Genomic DNA, 22,483 nt, shown 5'->3' with positions numbered 1-22,483 from the left:
CACACTTGTCTATATTTTGATTATTACATGTACTAGATTTTCTCAATTTCATGTAATTTTATCCTTTCAATAAAAATAATTCATTAAATGTAATAAAAAAGAAGAAATAGAGAATCTGAATATATCGATCACAAGTAAAAAGATTGAAATAGCAATCAAAAACCTCCCAAAATACAAAAGTCCAGGACTAGATGGCTTCTCTGATGAATTCTACCAAACATTTAAAGAAGATTTAATACCTATCCTTCTCAAGCTCTTCCAAAAATATTGAAGAGGATGGGATATATCTTAATTCATTTTATGAGGTCAACATTACCCTGATACCAAAATCAGACAAGGACAACACAAAAAAGGAAAATTACAGACCAATATCATTGATGAACACAGGTGCAAAAATCCTCAACAAAATATTAGCATATTGAATTCAACAATACATTAAAAGGATCATATACCACAATCAAGTGGAATTTATTCCAGGGAGACAAGGATGGTTCAATATCAGTAAATTAATTAACATGATACGTCACATTAACAAAATGAAGAATAAAAATCCCATGATCTTCTTAATAGATGCAGAGAAAGCACTCAATAAAATTCAGCATCCTTATATGATAAAAACTCTCAATAAAAAGGGCAAAGAAGGAAAATATCCCAACATAACAAAGGCCATATATGACAAACACACAACTAACATCATATTCAATAGTGAAAAATTGGAAATTATCCCCCAAGCAGGAACAAGACAAGGATGCCCACTGTAACCACTCTTATTCAAAACAGTATTGGAAGTCCTAGCCAGAGCAATTAGGCAAGAAAAAAAATAAAAGATATCCAAATTGGAAAGGAAGAAGTAAAACTGTCTCTATTGGTGAATGACATAATATTATATTTAGAAAACCCCAAAGAATCCATCAAGAAACTGTTAGAAATAGTAAACAAATACAGTAAAGATGAAGGGTACAAAATCAACATACAAAAATCAGTTACATTTCTATACATAAACTCTTAATTGGCAGAAAGAGAAATCAAGAATACAATTCCAATTACAATTGCAACAAAAAGAATAAAATATCTAGGAATAAATTTAACCAAGGAGGTGAAAGCCTTGTACACTGAAAACTATAAGACACTTTGAAAGAGATGGAAGAAAACACAAAGAAATGGAAAGATATTCCATGCTCATAGTTTGGAAGAATAAACATAGTCAAACTTCCATATTACCTAAAACAATCTACAGATTCAGTGCAATTCCAATCAGAATCCCAATGATATTTTTCACGTAAATAAAATAAAGAATCCTAAAATTTATATGGAATAATGAAAGACCCTGAATAACCAAAGCAATCCTGAGAAAAAAGAACAAAGCTGGAGACATCACAGTCCATGACTTCAAAATATACTGCAAAGGTATAGTAATCAAAATAACATGGTACTGGCAGAAAAAGAGACCCACAGATGAATGGAACAGAATTGAGAGCCCAGAAATAAAACTACACAAAGAAGCAAGAACATACAATGGAGAAAGGAAGTTCTCTTCAGTAAATGATGTTGAGGAAACTGAACAGCCACATGCAAAAGAATTAAAGTAGACCATTATCTTACACCATGCACCAAAATTAACTCAAAATGAATTAAAGACTTGAATGTAAGACCTGAAACCGTAAAACTCCTGGAAGAAAATAGAAGCAGTATGCTCTTTGACATTAGTCTTATCAATATAATTTTGGATATGTCTCCTCAGGCAATGGAAACAAAAGAAAAAAATAAGACTACATCAAACTAAAAAGCTTCTGCACGGAAAAAGAAACCATCAACAAAATGAAAAACTAACCTACAAATTGGGAGAAGATAGTTGCAAGTCACAGGTCTGACAAGGGGTTAATACCCCAAATTTATAAAGAACTCATATAACTCAAGAACAAAGAAACAACCTGATTAAAAAGTGGATAGAGGATCTGAACAAACATTTTTACAAAGAAGATATACAGATGGCCAACAGGCACATAAAAAGATGTTCAACATCACTAATTATTAGGGAAATGCAAATCAAAATCACAATGAGATATCACCTCATACCCCTCAGAATGGCTATTATTAAAAAGACAAGAAATTACAAGTGTCGGAGAGGATGTGGAAAAAAGGGAACCCTGCGTACTGCTGGTGGGAATGTAAATTGGTGCAGCCACTATGGAAAACAGTATGGAGATTCCTCAAAAAATTAGAAACAGAACTACTATCTGATCCAGCTAATCCACTTCTGAGTATTTATTCAAAAAATATGAAAAACTAATTCAAAAAGATATACACACCCCTATGTTCATTGCAGCATTATTTACAATAGCCAAGACTTGGAAACCACCTAAGTGCCCATCAACAGATGAATGGATAAAGAAGATGTGAGATATATATATATCACATGTATAAATGCATATATACATACACACATAATTGAATATTATCAGACATAAAAAAAGATGAGATCTTGTCATTTGCAACAACATGGGTGAATCTTGAGAGTATTATGCTAAGACACTGAGAAGACATTGATGCAATTCTGGAAGGATTACAGCATATATGACTACATCAAGAACCTTGCTTGGGGGACTGGCCTGGTAGCATAGTGGTTAAGTTTATGTACTCTACTTTAGAGGTCCAGGGTTCCCTGGTTTGGTTCCCCAGCGTGGACCTACACACTGCTCATCAAGCCATGTTGTGGCAGCATCCCACCTACAAAATACAGAAAGATTGGCACAGATGTTAGCTCAGGGACCATCTTCCTTACCAAAAAAACAAAAAAAAAGAACCTTGCTTGGGCTTGCACTGATGTCACCAAGAAGTGTATAAATACATCTGGAAGAAGATACTCAAGAGATTCATCCAGACATTAAAAGATTTGCTAAGGATGAGGAGGTTGGAGGATGTTGCAAAAATCAACAAGGCAGTGGTTGAGGAGGCAAACAACCTTAACCTAGGTGTGGATGAGGATGGTACTGAGGAGCTTCTAGAGGTGATGTCCGAGGAAGTGACTCATGAGGATTTGTTGGAACTGGAACAGGAATGCACAGCTGAAGAAGAGGCAAGAATAAAGGAAACTGCAGAAGAAAAAGAAGAACCCTCAAGAAAATTCACAGTGAAGGATTTAGCAGAAGCTTTTGCAGACCTCAACAAGCTTCTTAAAATGTTTGAAAACATGGACCCCAACACCAAAAGGTTTTCATTAATAGAGAAGAATGCATGAGGTGCATTATATGCTTACAAGCAAACCTATTATGAAAAAAAGAAACAAACCAAGCAAATCACCATGAACATATTTCTGAAGAAAGTGACACACCCTCAAAAGAGCCTCAGGCAAGTCCTTTCTGAGATATTGCAGAGGGCGGCATTGTTATCATAGGAGATGACAGCTCCATGTGTGTTATTGCCCATGAAGACCTTATAGTGGGACGAGATGTGGAGTTGAAGGATGGTGATACTGACGATACTGACCCTGTGTAGGCCTAGGTTACTGTGTGTGTTTGTGCCTTTGTTTTTAACAAAAAAAGTTTAAAAAGTAAAATAAAAAATTTAAAAATAGAGAAAAGCTCATAGAATAAGGATATAAAGAAAGAAAATAGTTTTCGTACAGCTGTACAATGTGTTTGTGTTTTAAGCTATGTGCTATTACAAAAGAGTCAAAAAGTTTAAAAAATTAAAAAGTTTATAAAGTAAAAAAATTACAGTAAGCTAAGGTTAATTTATTATTGAAGAAAGAAAGAATTTCTCTATACATTTAGTGCAGCCTAAGTGTAGTGCTTATAAGTCTACGGGAGTGTACAGTGATGTCCTAGGCCTTCACTCTCACCATTCACTCACTGACTCACCCAGAGCAACTGCCAGTCCTGCAAGCTCCATTCTGCATGGTAAGTGTCCTATACAGGTGTACCATTTCTTCTATACCATATTTTTACTGTACTTTTCTATGTTTAGATACACGAATACTTACCATTTTGTTACAATTGCCTGAGCAGTCAGGACAGTAACATGCTGTACAGGTTTGTAGCCCAGGAGCAACAGGCTATGCCACATGGCCTGGATATGTAGTAGACTAGACCATCTAGGTTTGTGTAAGTACACTCTGTGATGTTTGCACAATGACAAAATCACCTGACACATTTCTCAGAATGTATCCCCATTGTTAAGTGATGCATGACTGTATAGATTTGATTTTTGTAGAATGATTTTATATTCAATGACCTTGCAACAGTTTATAAGTAGATTCTTTTGGATTCTCTCTCTCTGTTTCTCCCTTTGTCTCTATCTCTCTTTCTCTGTATCTGTCCATATATGTAATTATCATTCTTGATTAATTTTCTTGTTAATTAACTTCCTCAACTTATTGAACTGACTAGGACCTCACATGCAATGTTAAATAAAGTGATGATAATGGGCACCCTTGAGTCATTCCCGATTTCAGAGGGTAACACTTCACCATTAAATGCAATGCTTGATTTCAAGTTTTGTTTGGTTTGTTTTTGCATAATAGGGAAGTATCCTTCTATCTTTACTTTGCTAAGAGGTTTTTTTTTTTTTCAATCATGAATAGATGTTGAATTTTATCAAGTGTTTTTCTAATGAATCTCTTGAGATGGTCATATGCTTTTTCTCCTTTATTGTGTTAATGTATAAATCATTTTGATTGTTTTCAAATATTAAGCTATCCATGCATTTCTGGACTAAATCCAATTTGGAAATGGAACATTATCCTTTTCCATATGCTGTTAGATTCAGTTTGCTAATACTTTGTTCAGAAATTTTGCATGTTTATGAGTAAAACTGGCCTGTTTTGCAAAGGCCTCCAGTGGCCACACCACATCCCCTTGGCCCACCTCAGAGTTCAGCTGCATCTGTGGTGAGCAGCAGTGGAGGCTGATAGCTCAAGTGCATACACAATATCTTCCAGAATTCTCCCCCAAACCTTTTTTGCTACTCAGGAACTTTCTTAGCCAACACACAACCCACAAGTGTGTGGGAATCAGTGTCCCAGGAGCGACCTTCAAACAAACTGAGAGGGAGGTTACCTTCTGTCTGTAAGGTGAGCAGTTCTGGAAGAAATTCTGTGTGGTGCTCAGAGGCCCTAAAGAGAAATGACCTCCCATAACCTCCAACATTGACCTCAATAATAAACCCTTACATTGCCTTGTTTTAATGTAGATTTTTTATTGTGATATAATCTATAAACAGAAAAATTCCCAAATGATAAGTGTCCAGCTAATGAATGTTCACAAAGTGAGCACACTCACATAACTGGATCAGAGCAGAAACAGACACTGAGAACATCTCAGCAGTCCCTCTCAGGCCCCCTTCCAAGCTCTTCCTGTCCTCCCCTGTTGAGTCCATTTCTATGGTCACTGTGATAGATCACCAAAATCTTAGCACCTTAACACAACAAAAACCTATTTTCTTGAAGGTTTGCAGGTTAGAAGTCTGACATGGGTCTCACTAGGCTAAAAGCAAGGTGTCTGCAGGACTGTATTCCTTTCTGGAGGGTCTGGGATAGAATTGCTTTCCTGCTCATTCAGGATTTTTGCAAAATTCAGTTCCTTGTGGTTGTAAGACTGAGGTCCACATTTCCTTTCTGGAGCCAGTTGAGAGCCATTCCTAGCTTCTAGAGGTCCCCACATTCCTTGACTCCTGGCCCCTTTTCTCCATCTCCAAGGCTAGCAACAGTGGGTTGAATCTCTTTAATGCTTCAAACTTCCCCTGACTTTTCTTCTAACATCTCTCTGACTAATTTTTGCCTTCCTCTTTCACTTTTAACGGTCCACTTTGGCCCACCCCAAAAATCCAAGATAATGTCCCTATTTTAAGGTTCATAGCCTTAATTTCATCTGCAAAGTTCCTTTTCCATGTAATGTAACATATTCACAGGTCCCAGGGATTAAGATAGGAACATTTTTGGGGGCCATTATTCTGTCTACCACATCCCTCTCTGCCACCCTAATAAAAATAATCACTTTCTTGACTTTTAACTCTAAAGATTCATTTTTCTGTTTTGTATATAGATGGAATCATCCAGCATATACCTTTTGGAGTCTGGCTTCTTTCACTCAAGGTTATGTTTGTGTGGAAGCTTTAAGACCCAGTGCACAATTCACTGTGTTCCCTCTGCCCTGATGCAGTGTTGGTGGAAGCGTGTGTTGAGAGGAGGCTCTGTCTCCCTGGGTCCCTGACTGACTAAGCTGAGCACATCCCCCACATAGAACATGTAACATGAGCAAGAAATAAATTTTTGTTGTATTAAGCTAATGAGATTCTGAGCCTAGCCTAGACTGTCCTGACAGAACTTGGTGGCAGAAGTTTGGTGTTGCTGAAACAAAAATGGAAATTACGTGTCTTTATCTTAGTGGTCAGACAGTGGGAAACGAGAATACTGTTATTAAAGCCTAGAGAAACAGTTATCCTTGCTATTTAGTGATGAAATAATTGATAATATTATGAAATATTACCTCGAGAAGGAAATTACATACATGAAGACTGGTAGTTCCAGGAGAAGAGGTTGAAATACAGAACATTAGTAGTACATGTTGATTTCACTTTTAAATAGCTCATAAAAGATGATTCACTTGCAAGTAGGACGAAAAGGGAATAGAGAATAGCTGAATTCAGGCTCTTGCAGGGTTGGAAGAAACAATTACTTTTGATCCCCTTCTTTCCCCCTCATCCCATCCCCTCCAAAAGAATGTAACTTTGAGAAAGAGAAGATACTAAAATCGGACTTTGGCAAGGATCGAATGAAGGGCAATGCCATCGCACCTATTGTTAAACCTCTGAAGGCATTAAAATGTTTCATATTAGGGTCCAACAAAGAGTATAGAGCCTAGAAAATCCCTTCATTAGAAAACAATGGCTCAGGAAAAGGAGACTAAGGTTATGGTTCTTGCAACAAAGCCCATAGGCTGAAGCTGAGAAGGCAATAAAATCTGCTAGCAACACAAACTTTTACAATCTAATCATGGAAGTGATATTCCATCACCTTTGCTATATACTATTGGTCAAAAATAAGCCACTTGGTCCAGCCCACACTCAAGGGGAGAGCATTACACAAAGTAGTTACACAAAGTCATTATGGGCCGAATTGTGTCCCCTTAGAATTTGTATGTTGAAGCTCTAACCCCCGACTCATACCTCAGAATGACTGTAGTTGGAGATGGAGCCTTTAAAGAGGTGATTAAGTTAAAATGAGGCTGATAAGGTGGGCCCTAATCCAATATGACTGGTGTCCTTACAAGAAGAAGAAATTTGGACACAAAAGGAGACACCAGATTCACATGCACACAGAGGCAAGGCCATCTGCAAGCCAAGGAGAGAGGCCTCAAATGAAACCAACTCTGCTGACACCTGGATCACAGACTTCCAGCCTCCAGAACTGTGAGAAAACAAATTTCTGTTGTTTAAGCTGTCTAGTCTGTGGTATTTTGTACTGACAGCCCAAGCAGGCTAATACAGGTGTAGATTCCAGGAGACGGGGATCTTTGGGGGCATTTTAGAAGGCTGTCCACCAGAGTGTGACTAAGTCACTGATTGAAATCAAATTGATAAAAGCTAAGTTTTTGAGAGAGTTGCACTGCCAAGGGGACTATCAGCCTGGAATAAAGATACTTACAACTAACCCTCAGGCTCCTACATCTCTATGGATAGGCAGTCCTGCCATGTGTCTGACAGTGAACACCACCAATGACTAACCTTCTGGATCACTGTACCATCCTGACACTTCTACATAGCATGGGGAAATTTCAGGACACCACAAGCAAGGGGAGCACCTTCAAATTTTATAGAGAGAAAAAACTTACTAATTCTAAAGGCATAAGAATAAGATGGAAATGAGTCTTCACATCAGCAACACTAGATATCAGAAAACAGGATTAAATTTTTCAAAATTCCAATTAGAAGTAATTTGGACTTAGAATTCTAGAATTTTCCAAATATCTAACCAAACTATCATTCAGGTGAGAATAAAAAAAAGACATTTCCAAACTTATAAGGACTTAGAAAGTATAACACCCACAACCACCCACCTCGTCAAATAATTTCTAGATGACATGCTCTGGAGAGAAAAGTGGATCCAAGAAGAGAAGGTTGGATAAAAGAAGCAATGGTGAATCAACAGAAACAAAATAAAACTCCATAACATATAAAAGAAAACCAAACTCATCACTATCACCATCACCACCACCACTCATATAAATATTTGTGAAACTTACTTATAATGCCAGAAGGAATGAGGAAAGGGGATGCATACCATAAAGATCTGAAATCAAAGTCCCAGATGATACACAGAGGATGAGTCAGAGCAATGGAGATGTGGGAGAGAGCAGAGAGAAGGAGCCAAATGATGCTATTTCTTCCTGCAAGGAGACAGGAGGCAGCTCCAGAGGCCCCATATCCTTCTTTTGTTTACATTCAGTAGGAGAAGACATGACTGGCTCTTGGCCAGTTATTCCAGCAAAAGAATTACTACATTCTCTTGGACGTTGTTGGGTCAACTGCCCAGAGGAAATTTCCTGAGTCTCATTCTGACCCTTGGAGTCTGGGGTAAAGTCAACTCCACCAGAAGTACACAGTATCAGTTCAAATTTGCATTTGGCTGTGAGTCACAGGAAACTCCATAGGTTGCCACTTAACTGATGATGGTCTGGAGGGAGGCATTCCCTGTAGTGGCAGAGGCATTCCTTCCTCTTGTCTTGGCTAATGACATTTGTCTTCTGGACAAGGCAAGGACTTCACCTTTATCCTGCTTGTGTTCTGGAGAGTGAGAAGGAGAAAGATAAAGGTATATTGGGTGGTATTATGGTAGTGTCAAATAAAAATGGCAAGTAATATGATATATTGGAATATATGAGGAAGCAATTTTGTGTAAACCTAATTCAGCCTGACCTTGTCTTTCCAAAAGGGCCTGACCATGGCCGTTGAGCATGCATTGTATATCTGCTTTAGAGATTCCCTATGGCAAGAATAAAGGCCCTTGAGATACAGGTGCAACTTCTCTTCCCCTCCCAACATTGGCATTTCTTTAAGGATTAAGCATTTTTCTTTGGGCTAGGAACTGATTGCTTGCAGCACCCGCCTGTGACCACCCAGCTCAAGACAATGGATTTGCCTCCTGCTACGCCCTCCGAGATAGCAGACCACTACCTGCTGTGTCCATCAAGAGCGGTGCCCACAGGGCAATCTTGTGACTATTGTGGGAGGGACATTTCAATCACATGTGAAACACCCTCTTTGAAGGTATATAACCACCCTATGTACCCCCACTTCTTTGGAGTGCTCTGTTCCTTTGTGGAAAGACTCTCCCGGGTTATAATCCTCAGATTTCAGCTCAGAATAAACTCACCCAAATTTTCTTTTATAGATTGGTTATGGATTATTTTCGTCGACAGTAGGAATATTCAAACAGGTCAAGGAGCTGAATCAGGAGATGAGGTCAGGTAGATGCTGTAATTTTGCATATGACACAGCTGGAATAAATTATCCAGTCAATGATGTTGGAACAACAAATTTTCCATTTGGGAAGAAAAAAGTTAGAACCAAATATACTGATATGATTTAGGAAAATGTTTTTGAGTTCTTGACTTAATGAATGCCCACTTAAATAAGATGGAAAGAAGCAAAACCCATAAAGGAAAAGACTGACAAATTTGACAACAGCAAGATTTTAAAACTTTTTTATAGCAAAGACATTCTTAACAAATTGTAATCTAGTGATAGGAAGGTAAAAATATTTGCAGCATATGTAACAAAGGGGTAATATTTAGAATTTATAAAAATTTCATAGAAATCAATATGAAAAAGACAAGCAACATAATAAAAAATGGGTAAAGGATAAGAACAAGAAATTTATAAAAGAAGAAACACATATAGCTAATAAACATATGAAAAGATGCCCATCCTCACTTATAATTAGGAAAATACAAATTAAACACTGGAAAACCACTCTGAGTCCACTAAAGCAGCAATATTTTTGAACTTGATAAAATTAAAGTTGGCTACATTGCAGGGCAATCATGTACTGCTATCGGTACAGCCACTTTGGAGAACATTTGGCACTCTGTATGCATATCCACTAAATGCACATCCACTGCCATCACCACTCTGCATTTACCCTAGAGAAGCACGTATGTATGTACATTAAGAGTCACATGAAGTATGTTTATTGCAGCACTTATACAATTAGGTGCACCTCTGGATGAGTGGAGCAGTTGGGAGGAATGGTTGTTCCCACAAGTGAAACCAGCAGAGAGTTAGCCATTGAGGATTAAGCAGCTAGGAACTAAAGTTTTTTTTTCCTTTTTGCAATTACTGATTATAGCTCTAGCTGTTTAACCCACCCATCGTTAACTGTGCTGTTTAGGCAATATGCTCTCTGACTCCCACTAGGCTGCTACAGATAACATCTCCCTGGAGCCTAGGTCACCACAGTACTGGGTGTGGGAGCTGTTTCTAAGGAATTAGAACTCCTTGTCCACTTCAGGCCAGTTGAGATCACCAACTAAGCAAATGGGTCAGCACAGATGTCCGATAGGTGACCTTTTGACGTCAAGAGGCTAAAAACTCCACCCTCAGATCATACTAACACTGCTGTTTTGTGAACATGGGTCCTGTGAAGAGGCATGAAGTCTGTCTACACTTGCGCAGATCATCAGTTACCTCACCCCTCCTCACCTCCAATCACCTCTCCACATTTCAGACCGCCTTGCCCCCATCCCATAAATATCCCTGAGTGCCTATTTTCAGCGAAGTGGATTTGAGGCTCATGCTCTCGCTTCCTTGCATGGCTGCCTTGTGAGTAAACTCTCTCTCTGCTGCAATCTCGTCATCTGGGTGTTTGTCTTTCTGGGTGGTGGGCAAAAATGAACTTGGTTGGGTAACATAAGGAGGGGAGAAATCAAGGCCATTGTTGGAGACGGGTGACTGCAACTTGATTGGAGATTTCAAGGATCGCTTTCCTAAGGATGTGACAATTGAGCTGAAGTCTGAAGGCCAAATAACCCTTAGTTAGGGGAAGAGAAGAGGCAAAGGTGCTCTGGGGAAAGAAAGGAGCATATGCGAAGGCGCTTTGCTAGGAAGGCCCAAGACGACTTTCAGTGACTGAAGGAAAGGCCTTATGTGTCTTGAGAACAGAGGGTGAGGAGGAGTGTGGTTCAAGAGGCTTAGAGGGACCAGGTCATTCTAAGCAGGTTAGCTGTGTTGAAGATTTTGGATTTTATACAAGAGCTACGGGGATCTACAGGAAAGTTATAAATAGGAAGTGGAGTGGGAGAAATGGATTTCATCAGATGGACATTTTAAAAGATCATTGTGTCTGGTTGCCTGTGCAGCATGGAATGGAGCATCAGCGTGGGTGTCCATCCATGAGAAGCAGCAACTTAGGAAACCGTTGGAACGACTGAGGTGAGAGATGATGGAGATTTGGGTTTGGTGGCAGCAGTGGACATGGGGGAAAACAATGATCCATCTAGTAGGAAATCATACAATCCTGGTGTATGCCTGGTCCCCAGCGTAATATTTATATTACTCCTTTTTACCCTCAGAAGTGTTCACGTTGGAAGCTAGATTATGCAGTCGCCCCACATATGGCAGGAAAAACAAGCCAGATCAGGTGACAGAGTAGTTGTGGGGGTGAGGGAGACAAAGTGTCAAGGATGACTCCCAGTTTCTGGTTTGGAAATCAGAATGGAAGTTGGTGCCAATCCCTGAGCCACTGTGAACCCTGAATGGGGGACAGGTTGGGGAGATGTCCCAGGATCAGACAGGAGATATACAGATCCAGAGCTCAGACTAGAAATCTGGCTGGAGATAGGAATTTGTGAATGAATTATTGATGACAGTTGGTAACAAACTAGGAGCTAGAAGGGTGTTGTCTAGAAGAAGCGCAAACACTGCAGAGAAGAGGTGCGGGGAAAGCAGGCTGCAAATGTGAGTCAGAAGCAACTCGAATGCCATTCTAGGAGGAGCCACTTATTTCCATCAAAAATAAAGTGGAAGTCCATTGAAAGTTTTGAATTGAAGAGTGGTAGGATATTGTTCTGACAGCTTACTGAGGAATTTGAGAGTTTTTGAAGATAACTAAAGTATTCAGAGACTCGTAAAATGACTGTGTGAATAGATATCTTCCAGTTAAAAGTATACATAAATTAAACATATTTTTCTAATCAAATTTAACCCTCTCATCTTACATTCTAATTCAAAAAACCCTTTGTTCTCCTTTTGTGAAACCCTTAATTAGCAGCATTTGACACGGGGGCTTTTTTCCTACCCACTCCTTTCTCCTGGAGAGTTAATCTGGAGCAACCCTTAATTACTCCCCAGAGCTATTGTTAAAAAATCTGTAAATGGAAACATTGTAAAAGCCAAGAATCTTAAAATTTCACCCTAATCAGAGTTTGTAAGATCAGAGCTTTTACATTTTGGCATCTTATTGTGCAAAGATGAAATTTAACTATTATGAGAAAACATAATATATGTTAATGATCAGTCCTCTATAAACATAATATATGTTATATCATAACATAATATATGTTATATCAGTCCATTGACCCAAAATCTCTCTTGCTTACAGAGATGTGTAGTTGCAACTAAGTTTGAATTATGATTCTACTACTAATAGATTTAGAGGAATTTGTTAAATCTCCCTTATCTTCAACCTCTTCATCAATAAAATAAAAATAAAAATACCTATCTCATGAGGCTCCTGTGATGTTTAAATGAGACAATATCTATATAGTGTTTAGTATTTTGTAGTTAATGTGTTTTATTAGTTAGTATTACAATAGAGTTTCTGTTTGGGATTGACAAAAATGGCAAGCAATAGGATATATTGACGTATATGAGGAAGCCATTTGGTATAAACCTAATTTGGCCTGACTTTGTTTTTTCCAAAAGGGCCTGACTGGCTATTGAGCACGCATTGTATGTCTGCTTAGACATTTCCTTTGGCCAGAACAAAGGCCCTTGAGATAAAGATGCAACTTCCCCCCACATTAGCATTTCCTTAGGGATAAGCATTTTTCCTTAGGCTAGGAACTGATTGCTGCACTCACCTTTGACCACCCAGCTCACCTGTGACCACTCAGCTGGAGACAACAGACTGCCACCCTGCTGTGTTCACTGAGACAGAAGACCTACCTGCTGTTTCCATCAATCACTGTGCCGACAGAGCAGTCTCGCGACTATTGTAAAAGGGACATTTCAATCCTATGTGAAACATCCTCTCTGGAGGTATATAACCAGTCTGTGCACCCCACTTCTTTGGTGCCCTTTTTTCCTTCGGGAAGAAAGGCCCCGGGTTATAATCCTCAGATTTAAGCTCAGAATAAACTCACCCAAATTTTCATTTATAGATTGGTTATGGATTATTTTCGTCGACAGTTCAATAAAAATTTTGGAAATAGTGGTGACGGTTGCACATTATGAATGTACTTAATGCCACTGAATTGTACACTTAAAATGACAGAAACAGTAGCTTATGTTATATATATATTTAGCAAAACAAAAACAATGAAAATATATAAAATATAATAATTACATATTCGCAGTTTATAACCCATTATGTTAACAATATATTTCTTTTTTTAATGCTGGGTTTTTGTTTTGTTTTGTTTTGTTTTGTTTTTTAGTGAGGAAGATTGGCCCTGAGCTAAGAGCACAGCTTGATGAGAGGTGTGTATGTCCCACACCCAGGATCTGAACCCACAAACCCAGGGCCACTATAGCAGAGCGTGTGAACTTAACTACTGGGCCAGGGGCTGGCCCCAGCAATATATTTCTGAATTTCAGTTTCAGAGCTCCAATGGAAGTTTTATTCCTACATTACGGGAATTGTGACGTTTAGTAATCCAACCCTCCCTGAGGACTTGTCGCTACTTAGCAGTTAGGGCTGTTGAAAAGTCTGTGACCCTTGACTTGTGAGAACAGTGCCCTCTAATGGCGGCTAGCATATGTTATTGCGACCGCTGCTCCATCATCAAAGAAGGCAGTTGGCAGCCACATCTACTCTTAAAATCCCCAGTTCCTAATTTTGTAAGCCTCGATGTCAGAATCTAAATGCAAAGGAGAATTTAAAAAATAATAGTGAGGTGACTAGTAAGAGAGAGCGTGCCTATAACTCACTTTCTGTTCCTTCAGTGCCTCTGCTCCTCGGGACGGAGGGAACACGGGAGAGGGAGACCTCCGGCGGTGGCGGCTGCCCGCAATGCACTGTCGGGGAGTCCCCGAGGGAGGAAACGACTTAAAGCAGTTACTCCCTGAAAGTCTGCTTGCGAAGGAAGCTAAATTTACTGTGAGGATTCAGGCTATAGTTTTTTTGTAGACTTTATTTTTTAGAGCAGTTTTAGGTTCCCAGCAAAATGGGCGGAAAGTACAGAGCTCCCCTATGCTGTCCCCCACCCCCAGCCACAGCTTCCCTCGCTGTGGACATACCCCCGGGAGAGCGGTACGTTTGTTACAATCAACAACTTACAGTGACACATCATTATCACTCAGAGTCCATAGTTTACTTTAGGGCTCAGGCGTGGTGGTGTACGTTCTGTGGGTTTGATAAATGTTTAATGACATGTCTCCACCATAGTAGTTCCATCCAGAGTAGTTTCACTGCCCTAAAATGCTCTGTGTCCGCCTAGTCATCCCTCCCTTCCCCGAACTCCTGGCAACCACTGATCTTTTTACTGTCTCCATAGTTTTGCCTTTTCCAGAATGTCATCTAGTTGGTGTCATGCAGTTTGCAGCCTTTCAGATTGGCTTGTTTCACTTAGCAATAGGCATTCAAGTTCCTCCATGTCTTTTCATGGCTTGATATCTCATTTCCTTTTAATGTTAAATAGTATTCCATTCTCTGCATGTGCTACAGTTTATTTATCCTTTCACCTGCTGGAGGACATTTTGGCTGCTTCCAAGTCTTGGCAATTATGAATAAAGCTGTGATCAACATCCATGTGCAGGTTTTTCTGTGGACATAAGTTTTCCAGGCTATAATTTTTTATCTTTAGTCCTTAGTATCCGAGAACAGTAGCTGGTAAAATTTGACCCAAGCAGTACAGCTGTAAATCTAGTTCCTGCCATGCCTCCTCACCAAGGCAACCATCCCAAATGTTAGCAAAGTCAATACAAAGGTTGAAAGAACCATGGCGGAAGTATTTAACCATATTATCCAGAGTTTATTGTACTTGGAAACAATTAGTCCACGAGTATGCAGTAAGTACAGACTAAATGCAATCACAAACTTCCTTTTGATTGCCTGAGACCTTGAAACATGCCATGGTTGCTTTTAACTATAAATAGTTTAGGCTGTAATTATGGAAGAAACAATGTGGAAATGGTTTGCACAAGGACTTTTATAAAGGTTGTGACAACTGAACCAGTTGGTAGCGCCCAAGATAATCTTAATTCAGATCCTGGTAACAAGTTAGCACCAAAGACCCGAGATTAGTAGATTCGTAGAACTGAAGCCCCCAGATAGCCGGAGAAGAAAATCCAGTATGTGTTTCAATGAAATATATAATTCTTAAAAAAATTATCCTGCAATGACCATTATTAAAGGTTAAAAAAATTTAACTACTCAAGGACTTTATGAAATCTTTTATTTTCTAATTATCCACATGTTATTGTTTGTTGCTACCAAGCTCTGCCCTCAGCTCCATCACAGGTCAAAATATCACAGTAGACCCTGCCCTTTCCTCTGTGCCCCATCCTGACCCCTCCCTGGTCCTGCTGAAGAATCTTCCTAGGCACAGGGATTAGAGATTTTGCTTTCTTCATTAGGATCTTTGGTTTCCTGAGTTGCAGATGGGGCTTCTCTGTTTTGCTGATTCTGAAATCAGTTTTTACAACATTGGTGGATGTGCCCATATTTAAGAAAATCTGATATCTTGAAAAATCAAAACTTCAAAAGCAAAACAACTAGGAACAGTGTATTTACATAACAAAAGAGTGTTGTTGAAGTTTTCATTGAATAGCTCCTTTAAAATTTCAAGCTCCCCTAATCTGTTATGGTATATAACTGACATTACGAAATTTAGATCTAATACAACTTCACAGGAACACACATAGCACACATCTAGCTCATGCCCACACTACTACTGTGAGTCTTACTGGGTTTTTGGTCAGAAAGGTCCAGCCCAGGGCCTATTTAAGTAGGGGAAGTTCAACAAGATAAACAATCATTCTCTTCAGTAATAATTAACCCTAAGGGTTATTAACCCATGACTCAAAAAAAGCAAAAAAGAAAAGAAAGCTTTTCAGTAAGAATAACCATTATGAAAACAAAGTTAAATGAAGGTGTTTTGTTTACAGTTGGTGTTCACACTTGGCTCTGGTCACATGGGGTGGCAGAGCTCCGTCAGTGTGGACAGGCCTCAACCTGTCTATCTCCCCTCGGTAGTGGGCTTCCAGGCTGGTAAACTTAGAACAACTCAGAATTTTAATTTGATCCCCAGATAGGATTCAATTAGCTTGAAGTGTGATAAAGAAGATATTAAAAGACATTCAAGGAAACAGACATTGATATCCAGCTCAAATATAGAAGTCACATAATTGCTTCAAGTTAATAATTAATTTTAAGATAATTGACTGCTGGGAAGCTAAACAAAGATGATTTTTTTTTTTTGAGGAAGATTAGCCCTGAGCTAACTACTGCCAATCCTCTTTTTTTGCTGAGGAAGACTGGCCCTAAGCTAACACCCATGCCCATCTTCCTCTACTTTATATGTGGGATGCCTACCACAGCATGGCTTTTTGCCAAGCAGTGCCATGTCTGAACTGGTGAACCCCGGGCCGCCGAGAAGTGGAAGTACAAATTTAACCGTTGTGCCACCGGGCTGGCCCCCAAAGATGATTTTTTAATATTTATTTTTTAATTGAGATATAATTGACAAATAATGTTGTATTCATTTTAGATGTACAACATAATGATTCACTATTTGTACATATTGTGAAGTGATCACTACAGTGTCTAATTAACGTCCATCACTATACATAGTTACAAAATTTGTTTTTCTTGTGATGAGAACTTTGAAGATTTACTCTCTTAGCAACTTTCAGATATGCTATACAGTATTATTAACGATAGTTGTCACACTGTACATCATATCCCCATGACTTATTTATTTTATACCTAGCAGTTTGTATCTTTTGACTCCCTTTGCCCGTTTTGCCCACCCCCCACTCCAGCTCATGCAATCACTAATCTGTTCTATGGATGTATGAGCTCTTTTGTTTTGTTTTGTTTTTCTATTCTACATACAGGTGAGACCATCAAAGATGATTTTTTAAGTTAACATTACCTATTATCAAGGAAACATTGTTTTTTCCCCCAAGACTAGGTGATGAATGAAATTAAAGTATTAGAATAATAGGATTTTAGGGCTAGCGAGAACCAATTTTTCTACACAAAAGTTCAAAGTTTGTCCCATATATTGTCCGTGTTCTACAAATCAGTTTAGGCAAGATCATAAATCCACTCAGTGCCAGACCACATCTCAGAATTTGCAACTCAGTATTTTTCCATCGCTCCACACCCATTTCAAATTGCCCGGGACAGACTTTTCTTTCCATAAAGTGTTTAATCAGCTATTGTTTCAGCTGTGAGTCATATTATCTCCTTGTAGCTCTGTGCTGGGTGGCTTTGCACACGTTGCTTTTCAGCAACGGAGTGGAGACAGTTACAGTGAGCTTCTGTGATGCTGAAACCAAGCTTCCTGGACCTACGTGTGGATATAGAGACCATTTTATTACCGGTCTGCCTTAAAAAATTTTTTTAATTCAAGTATAGTTGACATACAATATTATATTAGTTTCAGATGTGCAGCATAGTGATTTGACATTTACATACATTATGAAATGATCACAACAAGTCTAATAACCGTCTGTCACCACATGAAGTTCTGGCAGTGTTATTGACTATAGGCCCTATACATTACATCTCTGTGACTTATTTATTTTATAACTGGGAATCTGTAACTTTTAATCCCCTTCACCTATTTTTCCCGTTCCTCCCAACTTATCTGTCTTATGATTAAGATAATGGCCTGTTTTTTTGTTTTACTTGCTAAGTGCAGCATTAGTGATTATTATTATAATCATAATAATTATTATGATAATTATTTGACACTCAGTTTCTCAAGATATATATAGAAGTAATAGGAGGAATGTAGGTTGTAATAATAAAAGCAAGGGAATGTGCCAAGAGCAGACATTTGGAATTCAAGAAAACAGAGAAAAGCCTGTTTTGGAAAAGCTAATGGTTTAGTTAGAAGTTGCAATTTGAGTTAATGTTTTCCCTGCTTTTCTTTGTTTCTCACATTTTCTACGTTATTTCATGTATTTTATATAAAAACTGTACAAACATGTTTTTAAAAAGCCCAATCCCTTAGAAACATATCCTCTGAGGCTGATTCACATTTAAGGAGATTAACTCGTGCTCAGTTGAGAGTTCCAGATATTAGCTCCTGTGTCTTTTTTCTTTTTCCGTTTCATATTCATCAGGAGGAGAACTGAACCCTGGTGGTTGAGAAATTGCTGGGAGAACGTCTATTGAGTGTTTTTTCCTCCGCTTGGAAGGAAGGTGCTTTGTGGCCCGTTATTTACTTATATCTGAAAATTCCCTTTGCTTTGGCTCATCTTCTCTCTATTTCTTTCCCTTGTTCTCTTTTCTTTACTTCCTGTCTATCTCATTGTAATAGTTTATTGTCTGACATGTGTTTTTAGATTTTATCTTTGATCATTCCCACAGTATGCTGAAAGTAATGACTGACATTATTTTATTTTATTTTTTTTAAAGATTGGCACTTGAGCTAACAACTGTTGCCAATCTTCTTTTTTTTTTTCTTTTTCTCCCCAAATCCCCCTGGTACATAGTTGTATATCTTAGTTGCAGGTCCTTCTCATTGTGGCATGTGGGACGCCGCTGCAGTGTGGCCTGACGAGCAGTGGCATGCCTGTGCCCAGGATTTAAACTGGCGAAACCCTGGGCTGCTGAAGCAGAGCGTGCGAACTTAACCACTCGGCCACGGGGCCGGCCCCTGACATTATTGATGAGACTAATAAGTAAAGGAAATTGTCACGTAAGAAATAATAACTTGAGAAATGAGGAGAGAGCATAAGTCCTCTTGAGGTTTTAATTCTGAGTTCTATGTGCTCCTGGCACCCATCTTCCCGCCAAATCTGACTAGATGGATAATGATCTCAAGCTGGCTCACGATCTCATCACCAGCCGTAGACCCAACAGGATCACTGAAAAAGCAGCACTGTTAGAGGCAATAAAAATAAACCTTTGACAGTCTTCTGCACACTAAATACTCTATGTTCTTGTCTTTCAAAGGTCGTGGCAACTGTGACCAAGCCTGCCTCAAACACAGAGGTGTGTCAACCCCTTTATATTTACTTTAGGATTCAGTTCTCCCTCAGGAAGAGCAAGCTGCATATCGTGTGGTGAAATTTTATCTCGTAAGGCACAAAAGCCCTCAGTTTTCTTTCCATTTGTTTCCTTTTCTACAGAGACAGACATAGACACGCAGGCGAAGGCCTGGCCTGCTGACCAGCCTGGCCTTGAGAGTCAGTGCAGCGTGTGCACAGGGACGTGGGGTTCAGATTATCAGGGGCACGTTTAGCAGCCGTTTGCTTGGTTGACCAACAGTCAATAAGATTAAGATGCCAAGACTTCCCTGGCATAGTAAGAGGAAGCAATCTAAAGGATGGAGATGTAGAAATGCTGAAATAGGTTTATCATATTGACTTGCTGCCCCTTTGCCGCATCTCCCTGGGGATCCAGAGGTCACCTCTTTAGTAAGATGTTCACTAAGTGCAGGAGGCATCAACATCCTCCATAGTTGCTGTCCTCTGGAGCCAGGATTGGTGGCAGATGCTGCCACTGAGATGTGCTCCCTGATTTCAGAGAGGACGGCAGGATGGAAGGGAGGAGGGCAAGATCACAGGGAGGAGGGCAGGATCTCGGCAAGCCGGAGGTGCAGCAGCAATATGAAACCACCAAAAGACCCATTGGGCAGATGACTTTTATGGGTAGTTGAGACTAAATAGTAATCAGTGTTTTGAACCACAAGATACCTGAGAGTGGCTAACCAGTCACGGTATCCTGAGGAGTGAAATAGGTGGGCAGTCCATGCTTGATCTGTGTAACAGCGACAATTCTAGGACTTCTTACAAATCATCCCAAACTTAGTAGATTAAAACAATGATTAGTCATGATCTTTCACAGTTCTGTGAGTGGTTCTTTTTCTTATTGTGGTAAAATATACATAACACAAAATATACCATTTTAACCATTTTTAACCACTTCAGTGGCATTAAGTACATTCACATTGTTGTGTAACCATTAACACTATCCATCTCCAGAATATTTTCATGATCCCAAACAGAAACTCTGTACCCATCAAACGCTAACTCCTCTTTCCCCCCTCCCCCAGGTCCTGGCACCCACCATTCTACTTTTTGTCTTTATGAATTTGCCTATTCTAGGGACTTAATGTAGGTGGAACCATACAGCGTTTGTCCTTTAGCAACTGGATTGTTTCCCTTAGCATAATGTCCTCAAGATTCATCCATGTTGTAGCATATGTCAGAATTTCCTTCCTTTTTAAGGCTGAATAATACTCCATTGTATAGACAAACCACATTTTGCCTATCCATTTGTCTGTCGATAGGCATTTGTGTTGTTTCCACCTTTTGACTATTGTGCATAATTCTGCTGTGTATATTGGTGTACATACAAATATCTATTATAGTCCCTGGTTTCAATTCTTTTGGGTAATAGCCAGGAGTAGAATTACTGGTTCATATGGTAATTCTGTGTTTAATTTTTTTGAGGACTCATCACACTGTTTTCCACAGCAGCTGCACAATTTTCCAGTCCTACCAGCAATGCACTAGGGTTCAAATTTTTCCACATGCTCGCCAACACTTGTTATTTTCTGTTTTTAATTATTTATTTTTTTGATAGTAGCTATCCTAATAGTGTAAATGTCTCTCAGGGAGCTGCAGTCAGACAGGGACTAGGGCGGGGTCATCTGCTGCTTCCCTCACATGTCTGGCACAGAGCTGGGATGGCTGCAACAGTGGGGGCAGCTGGGCAAAGCCCCCTTTATACACCCCTCCATGTGGCTAGTTTGGGCTTTCTCACAGCATGGGGATCTCAGGATAATTGTACTTTCCATATCATAGCCCCTGGCTTCCCCTTGAGCAAGTATTCCAAACAGGAAGTAGAAGCTGCCAGTGTCTGAAGACCTGGGCCCAGAATCAGGTATAGGGTCCCTTTCACTGTGTTCTTTACTCAAGTACTCCTGAGTCTGCCCAGTTGCAAGGGGAGGGGATGTGGAGACTACCTCCCAAGATGAAGAACGCCAAAAGATTTGTGACCATCTTGAAACATCCCCGGTCAAGTTGATAGGTTGGATAATGCTCCTAACAGCTCTCATAGACACACAGACAGAGGCCCTTCCTCTGATTCAGCCTGGGCCTCGTGAGAACCTGAAACTCCAGCCCAGCATCGCTGTCTCGGATCTACTAATGTTTCAGTCTGGGTGACACCTGCACCTACTGTCGGTGCAGCCTGGCTCTCCCTCCCCAGCCAGGGCTGAGCAAGCCTGAGACTGTATTAAGGTCTCTGAGGGCCAGCATCCCAAAGTTAGGTCCCCTTGAGGATAGGTAAAGAGCAAATCTCATCCAGTGCGAATTGGTGACAGACCTGGAGTCTGGGTGTAAACAAACAGGAAGAGAGCAATCTATTTTCTGCATTTATTGTTTCCTTCTGGGCTTCTGTCCTCCCACATGCAGGTTGTTTGTGTAAACTACTTGGAGGCCTCAAATCCAGGTAGCCAGACCAGTTAATTGTGGAAGAGTCATTTCTTCTTTATTCTGTTTAGGTAATAGGAAAAAATAGTCTGATTAGAAATATTATCTTAGAAGTAAGAACTGTGAAGTTCAATCAGTTCTTGTGGGTAGGTTTTGTGGTCACATGAAAATTTGTGAGATGAGTAAAGATTGGGGCAGAGAGATTCTATATTTAATATATTTCATTTTCTATTTTTTAAATTTTAAGGGAGAAAGTGTATCATATATACACAAGACTCTATAAAAGTAAACGTATAGTTTAAAGAAACAATGAAATGAGCATCTGTGTCTCAGCATTCGGGTTAAGATGATGAAGGTAACTAGCATCTCAGAAGTTCCTTATACACTCCTGTCAAGGGCCTCCCCTTGTCCTTTCACAAGGGATAACTATATCCTGACTTCTGTATTAATAATCCCCTTGTTTTTCCATGAGGCTTTACTTCTCATGTATGAGCCGTCAGTAACACATGGTTTTGTTTTGAAAAGCTGAGTTGAGAGCTCAAACCTAACTATGCCATCGCCCCTGTTATATGAAGCCTCCCAGGAGAAGAAAAGCTGAACAAGATCTGTGATTTGTAATCAGGCTCTTCTCTTTCTGCTTTCTTAAGGT

General features: G+C 39.5%; 1 long non-coding RNA gene across 6 annotated transcripts in view; it reads right to left on the bottom strand.

The window, feature by feature from the left end:
• LOC103542134 (uncharacterized) overlaps positions 1 to 22,483 on the bottom strand; it is a 110,826-nt gene that overhangs the window by 70,035 nt on the left and 18,308 nt on the right. For 4 of the 6 annotated variants that reach the window (XR_011524622.1, XR_011524624.1, XR_011524628.1 and 1 more), the window contains exon 3: positions 8,662 to 8,781. This is a non-coding gene — a long non-coding RNA (uncharacterized lncRNA). Of the gene's footprint in view, positions 1 to 8,278; positions 8,782 to 22,483 lie in introns of all 6 variants that reach the window. The other 2 variants (XR_011524621.1, XR_011524623.1) reach the window with 1 other exon arrangement.

The sequence above is a fragment of the Equus przewalskii genome, chromosome 1 (assembly GCF_037783145.1).
Source record: "Equus przewalskii isolate Varuska chromosome 1, EquPr2, whole genome shotgun sequence".
Classification (NCBI taxonomy): Eukaryota; Metazoa; Chordata; class Mammalia; order Perissodactyla; family Equidae; genus Equus; species Equus przewalskii.
The sequence above is the reverse complement of the archived record's forward strand: the minus strand, read 5'-3'. Positions and strand labels throughout refer to the sequence as shown.